The following is a 15,561-nucleotide window of genomic DNA, read 5'->3' as shown; positions in this document are numbered from 1 at the left end:
TTATCAAGGGTGGGAAGTGGCCTGGGGCCATAGGGAGGCAAGACCAGGGAGGGGAGATTGGGTGTAGCCACAGTGAGAGGACAGTTGATGGGATTATAGCCTCAGACGAACACCAGAGATTTGGCCATGTGGGAAAGTCCAGGGTTTTTCCTTTCTAGGGCCCAGATCCCAAACCCCATCAGATACATCAAATCCAACCTCAAACACTTACTAGCTGCATAACCCTGGGCAAGTCATTTAACCTCTATCTGCCTCAGTTTCCTAAACTGTAAAATGAGGATAATAATAGGAACTATCCTGTTGTTCATCCTTCCTTTTCTAAGAGGACCAATGACATCATGGGTGAATGTCACTTGAGTGACTTGAGTCGCTTCTTGAGTGAACTGGATTTAAGTGAGGCAGAGCTGCACAAAGGTCAGGCTCACACTCTTTTCAAAGTTCAATGGCAAGACAAAAGCCAGAAAGACTGGTGATCTTCAATGCCTGATCAAGCCTGGGGTAGTATCTGGCACATAGTAGGTGCTATATAAATGTTTGTTTCCTACTGTTGTGCTATAACAAAATGATGAGCAGGATGCTTCCCAGAAAAACCTGGGAAGACTTACATGAACTGATACAGAGTTAAGTGACCAGAACTAGAACATTGTACACAGTAACAGCAATATTGTCTGATGATCAATTGTGAATGACTTAGCTATTTCCAATAATACAATGACACAATTCTGAACGACTTATGATGAAAAATGCTCTCCACCTTCAGAGAAAGAACTGATGGAGTATGAATGCTGACTGAAGAATACTTTTAAAATTGTCTTTATTATTCTTGGGGTGGTTTTTTTCCTGGTCCTTTTTCTTTTATAATGGGGCTAATATAGAAATGTTTTGCATGCCAACACGTATATAATCTATTTGGAACTGCTTGCCTTATCAAAGAGGGAGAGTACAAGGATAGGGAGGATCTGGAACTCACAAATGTTAACAAAAAAAACAAAAAACAACTGTTTTCATGTAATTGAGAAAAAAATAAATGAAAATAAATGCTTATTCCCTTTCCTTCCCAACTTCAAGGACCACATAAGAGAATTAGGTCCAGCTATGTTTCCTGCCCAGCAGGCTTCTAAACCCTGCCCTTTCCCCACACCTCTTAGCAGTCAGCCAAGAGAATGAAAATCTCTGCAAAATCTCTGAGATGGACAGGAGGCACCCCCTACCCATTGAGGGTTCCCTGGAGAACATTGGGAAGGCATACATGCGAACCTGGTCATGAAAACCTCGTGATACCTGGAGATTAGGGAAAAGGGCAGCGACCTCCCTGCTAGGAATAAAGAAAGGCTGAATTTATTGGTTTTAGCCGAAGGAAGGACAAAGGTGGGTGGGTGGGGACTGAAGAGGATGTTTTTGGTAACCTCAGGGCACTAGGGGCTGGGCAGGTAATCTAGGTGTAGAGGGTAGCATCGAGATCAGCAGCACGTACTCCTGGCTCTGCACACAGCCCCTCAGGCTGTGTGCTTTAAATCCCGGGTGCTTTAGAATCTGCACTCAGTATCAGGGCTCTGAGAATCTGCACCCGGGACCAAACCTGAAGTAAAAGCCCAGGAGTCCGCACAAGCCTGGAGCTGTGTGCAGTTGGCTAGCCTTGGACGGAGAGGAGGAGGAGGGAAAAGGGGTGGGTCTTTGCGCTTGCTCTCCTGGTCCTTTCCCTATAAATTAGAAGATACAGTTCTGCCTTCCAATACATCTTTCTCCTGGTCATCCTTCTGCTCTGAGGACTGCGTGCCTGACATCTACCCACCAGCCATGGACCCCAAATGTAACTGCGAGAATGGTAAGGCACTCCAGGGTTCTGGAAACAACCCACAGGCCAGGGTTGCTCTACCCATCCTGGGACAGCTCAGTCTTCATTTGGGGACAGGACTGTTGGCTGAGGAGAAAAGAGGTCACAATATCAGGGGAAAGGAGACTGATTTTGTTTTAAAATGAAGTACTAGTCCTTTCTCCTCTGCTTTTTAGAATTAACGCTATAAACCACAGATATGCTTAACAGTCATGGTCCCAGAGATCAGGTAGACTTGAAGTGCTCTTTTGAACCAAGGACAGACCTTAGGGTTCCATCTAAACAGGGGCTCCCTTAGGAAAGTGGCAGGCAATGTAACAGAGCATGGAGAACAGGAAAGATGAGGGTTTGCGGCTCTGTGATTTCTGATGGGAGATGATACTTCTCTGAGATAGTGGGGAGATCTCAGGTCTGGCACTTGCTCCTAAGTTTGTCTAGGGATATGGTCTATCTCTCTGTTGACTTCCTTCCATCCTGCTTTTCTCTCAAGGTGGCTCTTGCACCTGTGCAGGCTCCTGCAAATGCCAATCATGCCAGTGTGCCTCCAGCAAGAAGAGTAAGTATTTGGGGTGGGGGGGGAGAGAAAGGAGGAAGACTTTTCATGGGTTGAACTAAATAGACCTTGCCCCATCAGAGAGATTGCTGGGTGTAGCCCTGGGTTGAGAAGAGGGGGTCAGGGAGGGAAGGAGGCCCATGGGATCATTTCCTAGTGGTACAAAGTCCCCTAAATGTTCCATGAGGAACCTGGGAAGCTGACTTCTTTCTCTTGCTTCTGAAGCCCATCACCATAAACATCCCTGGGGCTGGACCCTGCCAGACTCTCAGGTCAGGGCCCCTCACATTCATTTTCTATCTTTCCTTTTCAGGCTGCTGCTCCTGCTGCCCAGGAGAATGTACCAAGTGTGCCCAGAGCTGTGTCTGCAAAGACCCCCAGACTGGGAGTTGCAGCTGCAGCCAATAATGTCCTCACTTCCCTTTGACTGCAAATAGAAGAATTTGTGCAGACCTGAATTTTCATACTGCATGAAAAACTACTGTTTTTCTATGAAATGTATGAATCAAAATAAACTTGATAAATACCTTTATGTTTCTTGCCCTCTTTGTCCATTTGGAGAATATTAATTCACATCAGCTTACAAACTCTCTTTTCAGCCCAACTCAACAAACCTGTGTGGTGGCTTGTAGGATCAATATTATGCTTATTTAACAGTTGAGTAAATGGTTCTAGAGGGGATAAATGGATTACCCACAGTCAAGTATGCAGAAGACTCAGTTAAGGCATAGGTGGGAATGTGGTTCTACCCTGGAGGTTTGGGAAAGGGGAAATGACCACCCTGCCAGGAACACAGAAAGGTTGGATTCTTTTCTTCATAGAAGGAAAGATACCAAGGCTCTTTTTTTGGTAATCCTGGGGGGTTGGACTGGTGGTCTGGGGGCAAGGTAGCAAGGGATAGGTAGCACAGTCAGTGCTAATACTATCCAGTTAATTTGGGGGCTAAGTCTCCCAAGCCAATATTAATTCTTATATCACATATTACATTTCTATAGCAAGACTATGTTAGAAATAAAGACAATTTGACCTAAGCTTTGTGGGCAAAAAAGTTTGGGATACCTTGATAGAGATTGGATCTTTCAGACTGACTTGTCGGTCATAGATCAGTTGAAGGGCCCTCATGTTTGGTCTAGTTTATCCAGGGTCCGTTGGCTAATGGGTACCAGAAGTGAGATTTCAAGTTAGCTTCCAACGACTCCAGTGTCCCTGTCTGTTACACCATGCCTCCTCCAACAAAGTTGAATCCAGAACTTATTAAAGCAGAAAGTTTTTTTCCTACAGTTTCCTAAAATAGTGCTCTCTATTATTTATTATTATTAAATTTGACATGCATGGTATTTGTAGACAAAAGGAACTTGTGGCAAGGGATGAATAACCATGCAAAGGGTGATATTTTGGAGCATTCCAAAGCAATATTATCTGAGAAAGAGGCTATTGCTACGATGGTATTCATCCATTCTACTATAAATAAATAAAGTATAAAATACAAATTCCCTCTCCTAATGGCCATTTATTGGGTGTGTTATAGAGGGGATTTTTTTGTGTGTGTATGGGTTGAACTAGATGATTACTGAGGTTTCTTCCAACTCTCAAATTCTGTGATTCTTTGAATTACATTTGGTGTGATATATTTCTTTTATTCCTCTCTTTAGTATTTTATTTTCCCCCAGTTATGTGTAAATATGATTTTTAACATTTTTTCTTATTAATTTATTTATTTTTAGTTTTCAACATTCACTTCCACAGGATTTTGAGTTCCAAATTTTAAATCCCCATCTCATCTCTCCCCCCACCCCAAGATGGCAGGCATTCTGAATACCCTTTCCCCTAATCTGCCTTCCATCCCCCCCCACCTTCTATTGTCCCCTTCCCCTTTGATTTTCCTGTAGGGCAGGATAGAGTTCTATACCCCATTGACTGTGTATCTTAGCTCCCAGTTGCATGTGAAAACAATTTTTAACATTTGTTTTTAAAATTTTGCGTTCCAAATTCTTTCCCTTCCTCCCTTCCCACCATCCCCCCCTCCATGGAGAAGGCAAGCAATTCAATATAGGTTATACACATATAGTCATGCAAAATACATCTATAATAGTCATGTGAAAGAAAACACAGATCAAAAAAATTAAGTAAAAAAAAAAGTATGCTTCAATATGTATTCAAACACCATCAGTTCTTTCTCTGGGGAAGGATAGCATTTTTCATCATAAGTTCTTCAGAGTTGTCTTGGATCATTGTATTGCTGAGAATAGCTAAATTATTCACAGCTGATTGTCTTACAATATTGCTGTTACTTTGTACACAGTACATTGCACTTTGCATCAGCCCATACAAGTCTTTTCTGATTTTTCTGAAAGCATCCTGCTCATCATTTATTATAGTACAATAGTATTCTAGGTTGTGATATATTTCTTATAAAAACCAGGCATATTTTTCAAAAGAGGAATTTAAAAAAGAACAAAATATTAGTTCCATCCTTCCATTTGCAGAGGAAGAGTCAGAGAGAAGTGACCTACCCAAAGAGTGGTAACCGGGGTTTAGAATCTTGGTTCTGCTACTTATTACCTGTGTGACCTTGGACAAGTCATTTATGGGCCCGAGTTTCCCCACCTATAAAATGAAGAGGGTGGACTAGATGATGTGGGAGTTTCCCTCCAGCTCTAAAGCTATGATTCTTGGTCCTAACTAGGATCCTAGGGATTCGGTGGGAGAACTGGGAGCAGAATCTAATCATTATTTGAATTCAGATTAAGATGGTAAGATCCATAGATTTAGAACTGGAAGGGACCCTAGGGGTCATTAAATTCAACTGCCTCATTTTTCAGATGAGAAAACTGAGGCCCAGAGAGGTTGTGACTTCCTCAGGATCAGACAGCTAATAAGTGTCTGAAGCACAAGGTCAAACACATTGCTTACTTCAAGCCTGACCTAGGTCAAGCTGCCACTGGAAGGAAAGACCATTGAATACGGATGGAGACCAGGGTTTGAATCCCTAACTAGGATTTATCTATGTGACCTTAGGGAAGTTATTTTACCTGTCTGGGCCTCAGGCCAGAGATCTACTGATCACTAAAGCCCTTTCTGGTTCTAGGCCCTATAAGATGGTCTCTTTTCTATGAGATGGAAGCTGGTGATCCTCTCTTCTAAAACTACATGTTAGGACTCCTTGTGGCATCCCTGCCTAGAGCTGGTGTCAGCCAGCAAAGCTGTCCAGCAGGGTTGAGCCTTCTAGGGTTTTACCAGCTACTCTCCTCCCTTCACAAGACAGAGCCTGTGGAGAATCTTTTCAAGGCCCACATTCTTCGGTGCCTACATTTAATTGGGCTTATGGAGAAGCACAAACTAAAGTTATGTTTGCTTATTAGGTGGGACGATGAGGCCAAAGAAAACTTAATTAAAGTCAACAGTTGACCCTCAGGCTCAATATATGCAGAGGGAATTAATTATCCTTAGAACATCAAAGAGGAAGAATAGTCACCTGGCCCTTCATTCAAGACTACGTTAGCCAGCTAGGAGTTCTCTATAACACAAGCATCTTAGTGAAGGGAACTTAAGAGTCAAAATACCTGGTTTCCACACAGATTCTGCCCCTCATTAACTGTATGACCTTGGATAAGTCACTTCTCTGGGGCTGTTTCTCACCTCTACAAAACAATGGTGTTTTACTGAATGCTCTCTGAGGTCCTTTCCACTTCTCACCTCCCATTTTCCAGGAGTATGGTTGTTTCAGGAAGCCTTTGAAGGAAGTGAGGAGGACTGAGAAGGCAGGGAATCCCAGGCACAGGGTAGGAGTGGAAAGATTGGTTTCAGGCAAAACAGAAGGTGCTAGATAGAGGGTCCTGCTACTCCTGATGACTTCATTATTTAAAATAATAATCTGGGACATTTATGTATCTCTTTTAATGTTTGCAAAGCATTTTATTCATAATTTCATTTGTTTCTCACTAGAACCCTATGAGTCAGGGGTGGTTATTCCCATTTTAAAAATAAGGAAACTAAGTCACATAAAGGTTAAGTGATTTGGCCAGGGCCGCCCAGCAAGATCTGAGTCAGGAGCTGAATACATGTCTTCCTGACTCCAGGAAGACCCAGTGTTCTAATTACCATATCACACTGCCTCTTGGACCACTAATGGTGGAGCCAGTGATTATTTTTGGCAGTGATTTGATTATTCAGCCAGGGTTTCCATGTTGGAAACTGGTGTTATCTTGTAGCCTTTCCTCTACCTCACCTCACACAGTTAATTAGTAACCAGGTCCCTTGTACATAGTAAGCATTAAGTATGTTTGCTATTTTTGCTGTCCTATCTAACTTGCCTTTGCAGATCGCCCCCAGGCTTCTCTATTCCCATTGTCAACTCTGGTTCAGTGGAAGGAATATGGGAGTTGGTATCATAGGACCTGGCTTCAAATCCTGTTCCTTCTGTTTCCTACCTGTGTAACCCTATCACTTAGCTTCTCTGGATCTCGGTTCCTCATCTGTAAAATGAGAGAGTCGGACTAGATGATTTCTGCAATTCCTTTCAGCTCTAAATCTATGATACCATGAAATAAACCCAGACAACTAGGTAGCTCAATGGATAGAGTGCTGGGCCTGGAGTCAGGAAGACCTGAAATCAAATCCAGCCTCAGACACTTATTAGCTGTGTGACCCTGGGCAAATCACTTACCCCGTTAGCCTCAGTTTTCTCATCTGTCAAATGAGCTGGAGAAGGAAATGGTAAACCACTGCAGTATCTTTGCCAAACAAACTCCAAATGAGATCACAAAGAATCGGACATGACTGAACAATTTGAACTAAACCACCAACTGGCGATCAGAAGCAACTCTTTCTTGAGGCTTGGTCAAGACATAATAGTCTGGCTCGATGCTAGATAGAAGAAGGTGGTTCTACTACACTGCAAAGCTTCTGGGACTACTGTTTTCCCAGTGTCTAAACTGTTGTTACTAGTGATGCATTTCTTAGTTAAGTATTGATTGACCTCTCTCTGTCAGCCCTGTACAAAATGCTACTAACTGCTCCGGGAGGGGGAAGCTCAAAATTAGTGACCATTCACATAGTGAATGAGTGTGAATGAATTTAGCAACTTCCTAATAACAAAGGAGACTTTATATAACTTGAGAGTAGGTGTCTGGCAGGGGAGTTACTACAGAAAATAGAGAAAAGGGGAAGGGTGAGGGGAGCCCTAAAATTTTTTCCTATAAACTTTTATGACCACAATTTATCTAGAAGGAGAAGGCACAGATAAGAACGAGAAGTGGGAGTAGGAGAAATGTGGGAAGCAGGGGGCACTTATCAGCTTGGGCTTCTCAGAGGGCTGGGTTATCTAGGTCTCTAGTAGGGAAAATGACCCTCCTGCCACATACAGAAGAATCCAGGGAATGGAAAGTCTAAGTTTATCATAAACTCCAACAAGAAGGAACCAGAAACTTCCAGTTTTGAATCGTGTTGTACCATGTGGGTGGGGGAGGACCTGGGGTTATTGTCTTTGCACACAGCCCCAACTGGGTGGAGGGAGCAGCAGAAGTGAGGTGCACTCGGTTCCATCCTGTGCACTGAGCCCACAATTCAGCCCAGCCCAGCCCAGGGTTGTGTGCAGGTGGTGGGGGGGGGGGGGGTCCTGCAGGGTTACCCTCCTGCTGTAAATGAGAGGACGTAGCTGAATTACTTATATACTTGCTTGCAATCGTCCAGCTTGTCCTTCAAAGAGAATGGCCTGACATCTACCTGAAATGCTCCCCAATTGTGGCCATATGGTATAAGTGGGAATGGGATTCCTGGATCTGGGGGCTGTCAGGGGCCAAAGGACCTACCTTTGTTCGTTGTATGCTGGGCTCAGCCTCAGTGTCCATGTAGGAGTCTGGGAGGAGGAAGGCTGTGGGCACATGGTGGGGAGGTGGTGGTGGGGGGGTTGGATTTGTTTCGAAGTGAAATAATAGAAAACTAGTTTCCCCCACCCCTTTCTCCTACTCTGCTTTGAAGAAACAGAGGATCTCAAATGATGCTTTACCATCAGAGCACCAGGCAAAGGAATACACAAAGATTCTTTTAAGGACTCTAAGGATCTTTAGAAATGTGGTCCCTAAGAAATAGAATGGTCAGTCTCACTAGGTTGGAAGGAAAGCTTCCAGCAATGGTGAACAGCTGGTGTTAGGGTTGTCCTTCCCTGTAGTAGAAGGTGCTTTTCTAGGCAACTGAGACAGGTAGAGGAACAGACTACTCCATCCTTTATTAAGGCAAGACTGGGAAGATCTTTCTTAGACAGTAAGTGACCTGGAGCCTGGGGAGTTAGGAAAGAAAGAAGCATTCTACATCTTTATCTCTTACTCCAACCCTAACCTGGAGCTCTGCCCTGTTGCTTCTCTGACATCACTATCTGTCCTCTTGTCTCCCACCTGAAAGCTCTCTCACAGGAGCAGCCTCCACAAATGCAACTCATTTCAGGATACCTTTGTCAAGAAAAGTTAAATAGGAGGAGGGAGGTGGGCAGGGATAAGGGCAAGGTAGAATACTTTCCTGAACTGAACGGTTCCTTTTCCATCAGGAAACAGTCTGTGTAGTCCTGGGAATATAATCAGTGGGGGAGGGAGGGAATTCATGTCCTAGAAGAGACAAGTCTCCTAAATCTTCCATGAAGAGCCCAGGTCCCATAACATCCTTCCTGTGCCATCCATACTGGCATGCCTGGGCTTGGCCCCTGTCAAGTTTTCAGTCCAGGACCCTTCACATTCATCTCCTGTCTCTCCTTCTCAGGCTATTTGCTGCTTTGTTGTTATTGTTGTTCAGTTGTTTCAGTTACGTCTGACTTTTTGAGACCCCATTTGGGGGTTTTCTTGGCAAAAATACTGGAGTGATTTGCCATTTCCTTCTCCAGCTCATTTTACAGATGAGGAAACAGAGGCAAATAGGGTTAAGTGACTTGCCAGAGGGTCACACAGCTAGTAAGCGTCTGAGGCTGTATTTGAACTCAGGTCTTTCTGACTCCAGGCCTTGTGCTCTATCCACTGTGCCACCTAACTGCCCTATTTGCTGGCCCTTTTTTCCAATGGGATGTATCAAATATGCCCAGGGCTGTGTACAGACCCCTGCCCCCACATCACTGTACCTCACAATTTTAGCTGTCACCACGAATGCTACTGTCTGGCAGTGCCTGTAAATAGAAGAACTTGTACAGAGCTGGATTTTCATATACTATGGACTCATTTTCTATTTTTTAGATAAGTGAAATAGATGAAAAAAGTACACTCACTGAATTCCCTTCTGTGTCTTTGTGTTTGGAAAAAAGGGACAGGAATCCTCAGCCCTGTGGCAGAGATACTTTGGGGACCTCAGTAGGAATGGAATGTCCTGAAGAGGGATTTCAAATATAGATTTCCAAAGATGTCACAACTAGAAGGGTCATGAGCTATTTTTATTTTACAATTGAGGAAACTGAGCCACCAACCAGGGAAGTGACTTTCCCAGGGTCATATGGTTAGTTAATGCCATAGCAGGGACTAGAATCCTCAGCTGTTTTGACAGCTAGTTCAGTGTTAGCAAATGAACTTTGGGATAGTGACTGCTTGGATCTCTCATCTCCATAGCAGCACTGGCAGTGCAGGGGCTCCATTATTCCCCAGGGCCAGGAAAATAAAGATTTGAGGAGGGAAGCTCAGGCAACAGGCAGTAATGTAGTTTGGTTGGAAAGTAGAGTGCATGAAAGGAGGTGCAGTATCGTGATATGAAGGATGGGAAGAGAAGCTGGAGTCAGACTGTGAATGGTCTTAAATGCCAGGCTAAGGAATTTGCATTATCCTGGAAGTAATAAGGTCAGGGAGCCATTGATGGCTTTTGAGCTGGCTAGTAACATGGTCATATCTGTGCCTTGATGATTTTGGCAGTTGTTTGAAGGATGGACTAGAGATAGGAGAGGCAGGAAACAGGAAAACCACAGGGTTGTGGTTGTATGAAAGGCAAAAAGGAGATGAATTCTAGAGATGGTAGGAAGATAAACTCAACAAGATTTGACAAATGATTGAGTGTGCTCTGTGAGAAAGAGGGATGAATCAAAGATGACTCCAAGAATTTGGAAGGGGTGATGGCCCTCCTTCCTCACGTCTCAGCAGCCTGGGCTTCCTTCCATGTCCCTTCTGCAGGAGGTGTTTCCCATCCTTCCCCACCCCCACCCCTGCCCCAGTCCACTTTTAGAGCCTTCCATTTACCTCACAAGTATCTTGAACATTCTCTGTATCTAGTATTTATATGATGTTTTCCCCATTAGAATGGAAGTTGGGCAGAGACTGTTTTTGCTTTTGAATACCCAGGGTTTACTTAGCACAGTGCCTGGCACAAAGTAAAACTTTAATAAATGTGTTGGTTGATTGAAGATTGAGCTGGAGATACATTGTAGCACAATGGAAAAAATACTTGCTTTAGAGTTGGAGGAGCTGGGTTCAAATCCCACCTTTGACACTTCTTAGCTGTGTGACTGGAGGCAAATCGCTTAGCTTCTCAGTCCTAGTTTCATCGTAAATGGGGACAATAATAGCACTTATCTCAGATGGTTGCTGTAAGGATCAAATGGAATAGTTTTATGTAAAGCACTCGGTTTATCTTAAGGCATTATAGAAATGTTAGCTGTTACTTTTATCTTTCTCCCTCTGTTGAGCATACCTGACCCCTTGGTAGGCATGAAGGCGAAAAGAGATGAAAAGGCGCGTCAGAAAGCATTAGTTCTACTCTTAGGGGATAGGGATCAGACCTGTGATGTTTACCATAGCAGACTGGTACTTTTTCAACCACTTTTATTCTTAGAGAGTTGTCTAGAATGTGGAAGAGTTATGTGACTTTCCCAGGGTTACCCAGGCAGAGTGTGTTAAAGGTAAAACCTTAACCTAGGTCTTGCTGGCTTTGAGATCAGCTCCCTACACTACTATGTCACACTCTTTTTTACTCTCATTAACAATAATAACAAGACTACCATGAGATAACACTGTTTTGGGGCAGGGGGCTTAAGAGCAGGGAGGGAAGGTAGTTTCTTTTCCTTTTTAAAAAATCAATCAACACTTGTCCTCCCCAGTATATTGGAAAGCGCATCAGATGTGTAGTCAAGAGGGGCCTGGGTTCAAACCCTGCCTCTGACACTTCTAGCTATGTGACTGATGAGGATAGGATCTAGACCCCAAAAAGGAAAAACCGTAGACTTTCCCACATGGCCAAATCTCTGGCATTCCCCTGAGGCTATAATCCCATTCACTGACCTTTCATTGTGGCTACACCCAATCTCTGTTACCTTTCCCTATGGCCCCTGGCCATTTCCCACACTAAATCCTAGCTGGGCTCCATTGTCCAGGTCCCAGGAGTTCTGTTCACCCCAGTTTACTGGCCACTCTCATTCAGATCTTCCTTAGACCCATCCTCCAGTCACCCCAAACTACTTGGCCACTCCTGGGTCCCTCCCACAGTCTTTCTGTATATAAGGTCTACCTTGTCTCCATTAAGATGCTTAGATTCTTAAAATCTAGCCACTGCTTAGATTCTTATAATCTAGCCAATAGCTTATTAATGTTTAGACTCCTTAAGAGTCTGCCCAATATGACAGATGTTCTAATAAACCTTGTCTTTGGCTGAAAGAAGGCTTGGGTCGAATTCTTTCAGGCAGGTTGAAGCACCCCTAAACCCCTAAACCTCATCATGATCATTAGCAATTCATTCAACCCTTCAGAGATTTTCTTGGCAGCTCATTCATCCACTGCCTTTTGTTTGTGACAGATTATTTTATCACTCTCTTCAGCATTTCTACCTGTAGAAAACACTACAAGGTGAGAGCAATTGTTAGGAGGCAAAACAACCTTAACCTTTCTCCCCTTTCTCCTCCCCCTCTCCTCTCATCTTGATTCTTTTCACTCTTCCAGTTTTACATAAAGATACCTGTGTCCTAACTCTGAACTTCCCGGAGGAATGCTTTGTGTTTTCCCTACAGAGTGTTGATGACACACTCCCCACACTATCAGGGCTGCAGACTTCTTTTGCTTTACAAGTAAGTAGCTAGGAATTCATGTTCTGCTGGCAAAGGATCACAGAGACAGGGAGGAAGGAGAGACAGGGGGTGGGGGTGGGGAAGACTGAGAAAGTGGGGAGAGACAAAGATACAGGGGTGAGGACGAGGCAGAGAGAGACAGAGAAAAAAAGAGAAGAGAGAAAACAGAGAAGAAAGGGGAGACAAAGAAAAAGGGGAAAAGCAGAATAAGAGAAAGGAGAGACAAGGGGAGAGGAAGAGGGAAAGAGGAGAGGAGAGGGAGAGGAAAATTTACTCAGAGATAGAAATTTTAAAAGCTCAACATAGCGTAAGGAGACAGGGACAAAGATAGTCTTCCCCATGAAGAAAGTTTGGAAAGGTTAGTCCTATGTGTCTCCTCAATACTACTCACCGCATCTGTCCAACTCCTCCATTCCCACCCCTGCTCCCAACCTCGGTCTCCTTTCTCTTAACAGAAAATCGCCTTTCTGTGGAGTGTTTGAATTGGGGGTGAAAATACATCGTACAGTCAATAAACATTATTAAGACTCTACTCAAAATGCCAGACCCAGTGCTAAACCCTGGGATACAAAGAGTCCCTGCCTTCAAAGATCTTATAGGATAATGGGAGAGGATAACACACAAAAAGGAAGCTGAAATGGGGGGTGGGGATAGGATTGGCTTGGGGTAAAATATGAAGAATAAATCCAGAGGAGTGCAGCTAGGTGGGAAAGGGAGAGATGGCCCACCTGGGCATCCTCCTTAAATGGAAGTTCTGGGGGCCAGTTTTTCACTCTCTACCCTCCAAACTGAGGGAGGGGCCCCGAGGGTAAAGAATACTGACAAGGTGTGAGTTTGTGGGCTGGAGTGATGAAGCAGGATGTAGAGGTTCATGCGACACAATGGAAAAGTGGGAAATGAAGAGATGGAGAGGCTGAGCACCTTCCTGAAATTTGGCATCAAGGGACCAAGGTTCAAATCCTGGGCGTCCTTTAGGCAAATTACTTAAACTCTCTGGGTCTCAGTTTCTTTACCCATAAAATAAAGGTGTTAGGCTAAATGACCTCTAAGGTCCCTCCCAAATCTTATTTTTTTTTTCTTTTTTGCGAGGCAATTGGGATTAAGTGACTTGCCCAGGGTCACACTGCTAGTAAATGTCAAGTATCTGGCCTCAGGCCGGATTTGAACTCAGGTCCTCCTGACTCCAGGGGTGGTACTCTATCCACTGCACCACCTAGCTGCCCCTCCTCCCAATTCTTATGAAAGGACCTAAAGTATCTTCTTACCTTTGCTCACACTGTGCCCCAGCCTTCCATCCCACCCCTACCCTCACCCCATCTGCCCCAGGACCAGAATGGACCTGCTGCCTTCACCAACCTTCTGCTGCCCCGTCCCTAGTCTTACTTGGAGTGTTGCTGTTCCTCCAAAACCCAAATCTAGTTTCACCTACTCCCCATGGCCTTCCCTGTCAAATTAAAGGGTCTTCTCTCTCCTCAAATGTCTATCACTCCTCATGGACCACTCCTTTGGACTGAACTCAACCCATTCTGTTTATATTTCACCTACACACTACATGCTACATCTGCACCCATCTAATACTTCATGGGAGATCGAAGAATGTTGGGTTAGAAAGAGATCTTAGAGGCCATCTTTGCACATATCATAGCCCGCTATTAGGTTTTGAGTAGGGTATAGACTTTGTGATGACTTCTCAGGCTCCAGAGAACAAAGAAAGAGATCAACAGGCCTAAGTTTCCTTTTCCTGAAAATTACTCAAACCTGTGGAATCTGCCCCCCCCCCCATTGCCATATCAGTATTAAGTTTGCCAAATAAGGACATATACATTTTGACTGGTTATACCTTGTTTCCTTGTTTTTTGTCTGGGGTGGGGGGTAGATTTTCGTGCTTAGAATTTGGGCCCTGCCTCCCAGCCAATGGGAACTAAGGGGCAGTGGTGGGTAGTGGGGCTTATTTGTGATAGGGTACATAATTTCACTTTGTCCTTTGGGTCTTGCCTCTCTCCTGCTACTGGAGGAGTAGACGCCCCTTCTCACGAGATTGTAATAAAGAGTAATTTTTGCTTCCTTGACAAGTCTCTGAGTTTTATTGTGTTAGAGTCACTGTCCCACACAGTTTTAAATTTCTTCAAGCCAGGAATGTCATTTACCCTTTCTTTGTGCCCCCCATAATACTTAGTACAGGGCCTTAGTCAAGGATCATAAATTTAAAGACCTAAGAGGCAGGCAGCCCTCAGCGGATAGAGTGCTGGGCCTGAGGTCAGGAAGACCTGAGTTCAAATATGGGCTCAGACACTTGCTAGTTGTGTAACCCTGGGCAAGTCATTTAACCCTGTTTGCCTGAGTTCCTTACCTGTAAGATGAGCTAGAGAAGGCAACTGGCATCTGAAAAATGAGCTGGGCAAGTCACTTAAGCTCTGCTTGTCTTGATCCACTGGAGAATGAAATGGCAAACTACTCTAATATCTTTGCCAAGAAAACTCCATGGATTGTACTGGTGTGCTAAGGTTCATGGAGTCACAAAGAGTTGGAAATGATGGAATAACAAGAAACCTGAAAAGTCATCTAGTCCAACCCCCTTATTTTACAGATGAATAAACTGAGGTACAGATTGGTAAAGTGACTCGTCTAGGTCTAGAAAGGTAGTCAGTGGCAGAGCTGGGATTCAAACCTAAGTCATTTGACTCCAAATCCACCTGTCTTTCCACTTCACCACACTGTTTTAATAGTAGGCACTTAGCAAATATTTATTGAATAAATGGATAGATCTTCGAGGTCAGGAAGGACCTAACAATGGAGGAAGGGAACTGGCAGAAGGGCCTCGGTGGCTAAAGGGCCAGTACTTTCCACAAAAGCCCTAAGGTTATTCATTACATTTGTATAGACTGGATTTACACCCATTGTACCTCAGTCTCCTTGAGAATGTTTATGCCCATCCTAGGCCCTCTGAACATTCCTGCTCCTTCACTCTACCCCCTCCCTATCCACACGCTTCAGCTCTCTTTTCTGCCTATCTGGGCAATGAGCACAGGTGACTGAGCAATGACAGCAGAGTAATCAGAAGCTTAGGGGCTGACAGCCTCAACACAGAGGGTTCGTTGGGTAATAATCAGAGAACAGAGGACAGAGCATAACTTTGTAAAGGGTCCCTGGCAGGGCAGA

Source organism: Vombatus ursinus, unplaced genomic scaffold, assembly GCF_900497805.2.
Source record: "Vombatus ursinus unplaced genomic scaffold, bare-nosed wombat genome assembly UNPS02014793.1, whole genome shotgun sequence".
Classification (NCBI taxonomy): domain Eukaryota; kingdom Metazoa; phylum Chordata; class Mammalia; order Diprotodontia; family Vombatidae; genus Vombatus; species Vombatus ursinus.
The sequence above is the reverse complement of the archived record's forward strand: the minus strand, read 5'-3'. Positions refer to the sequence as shown.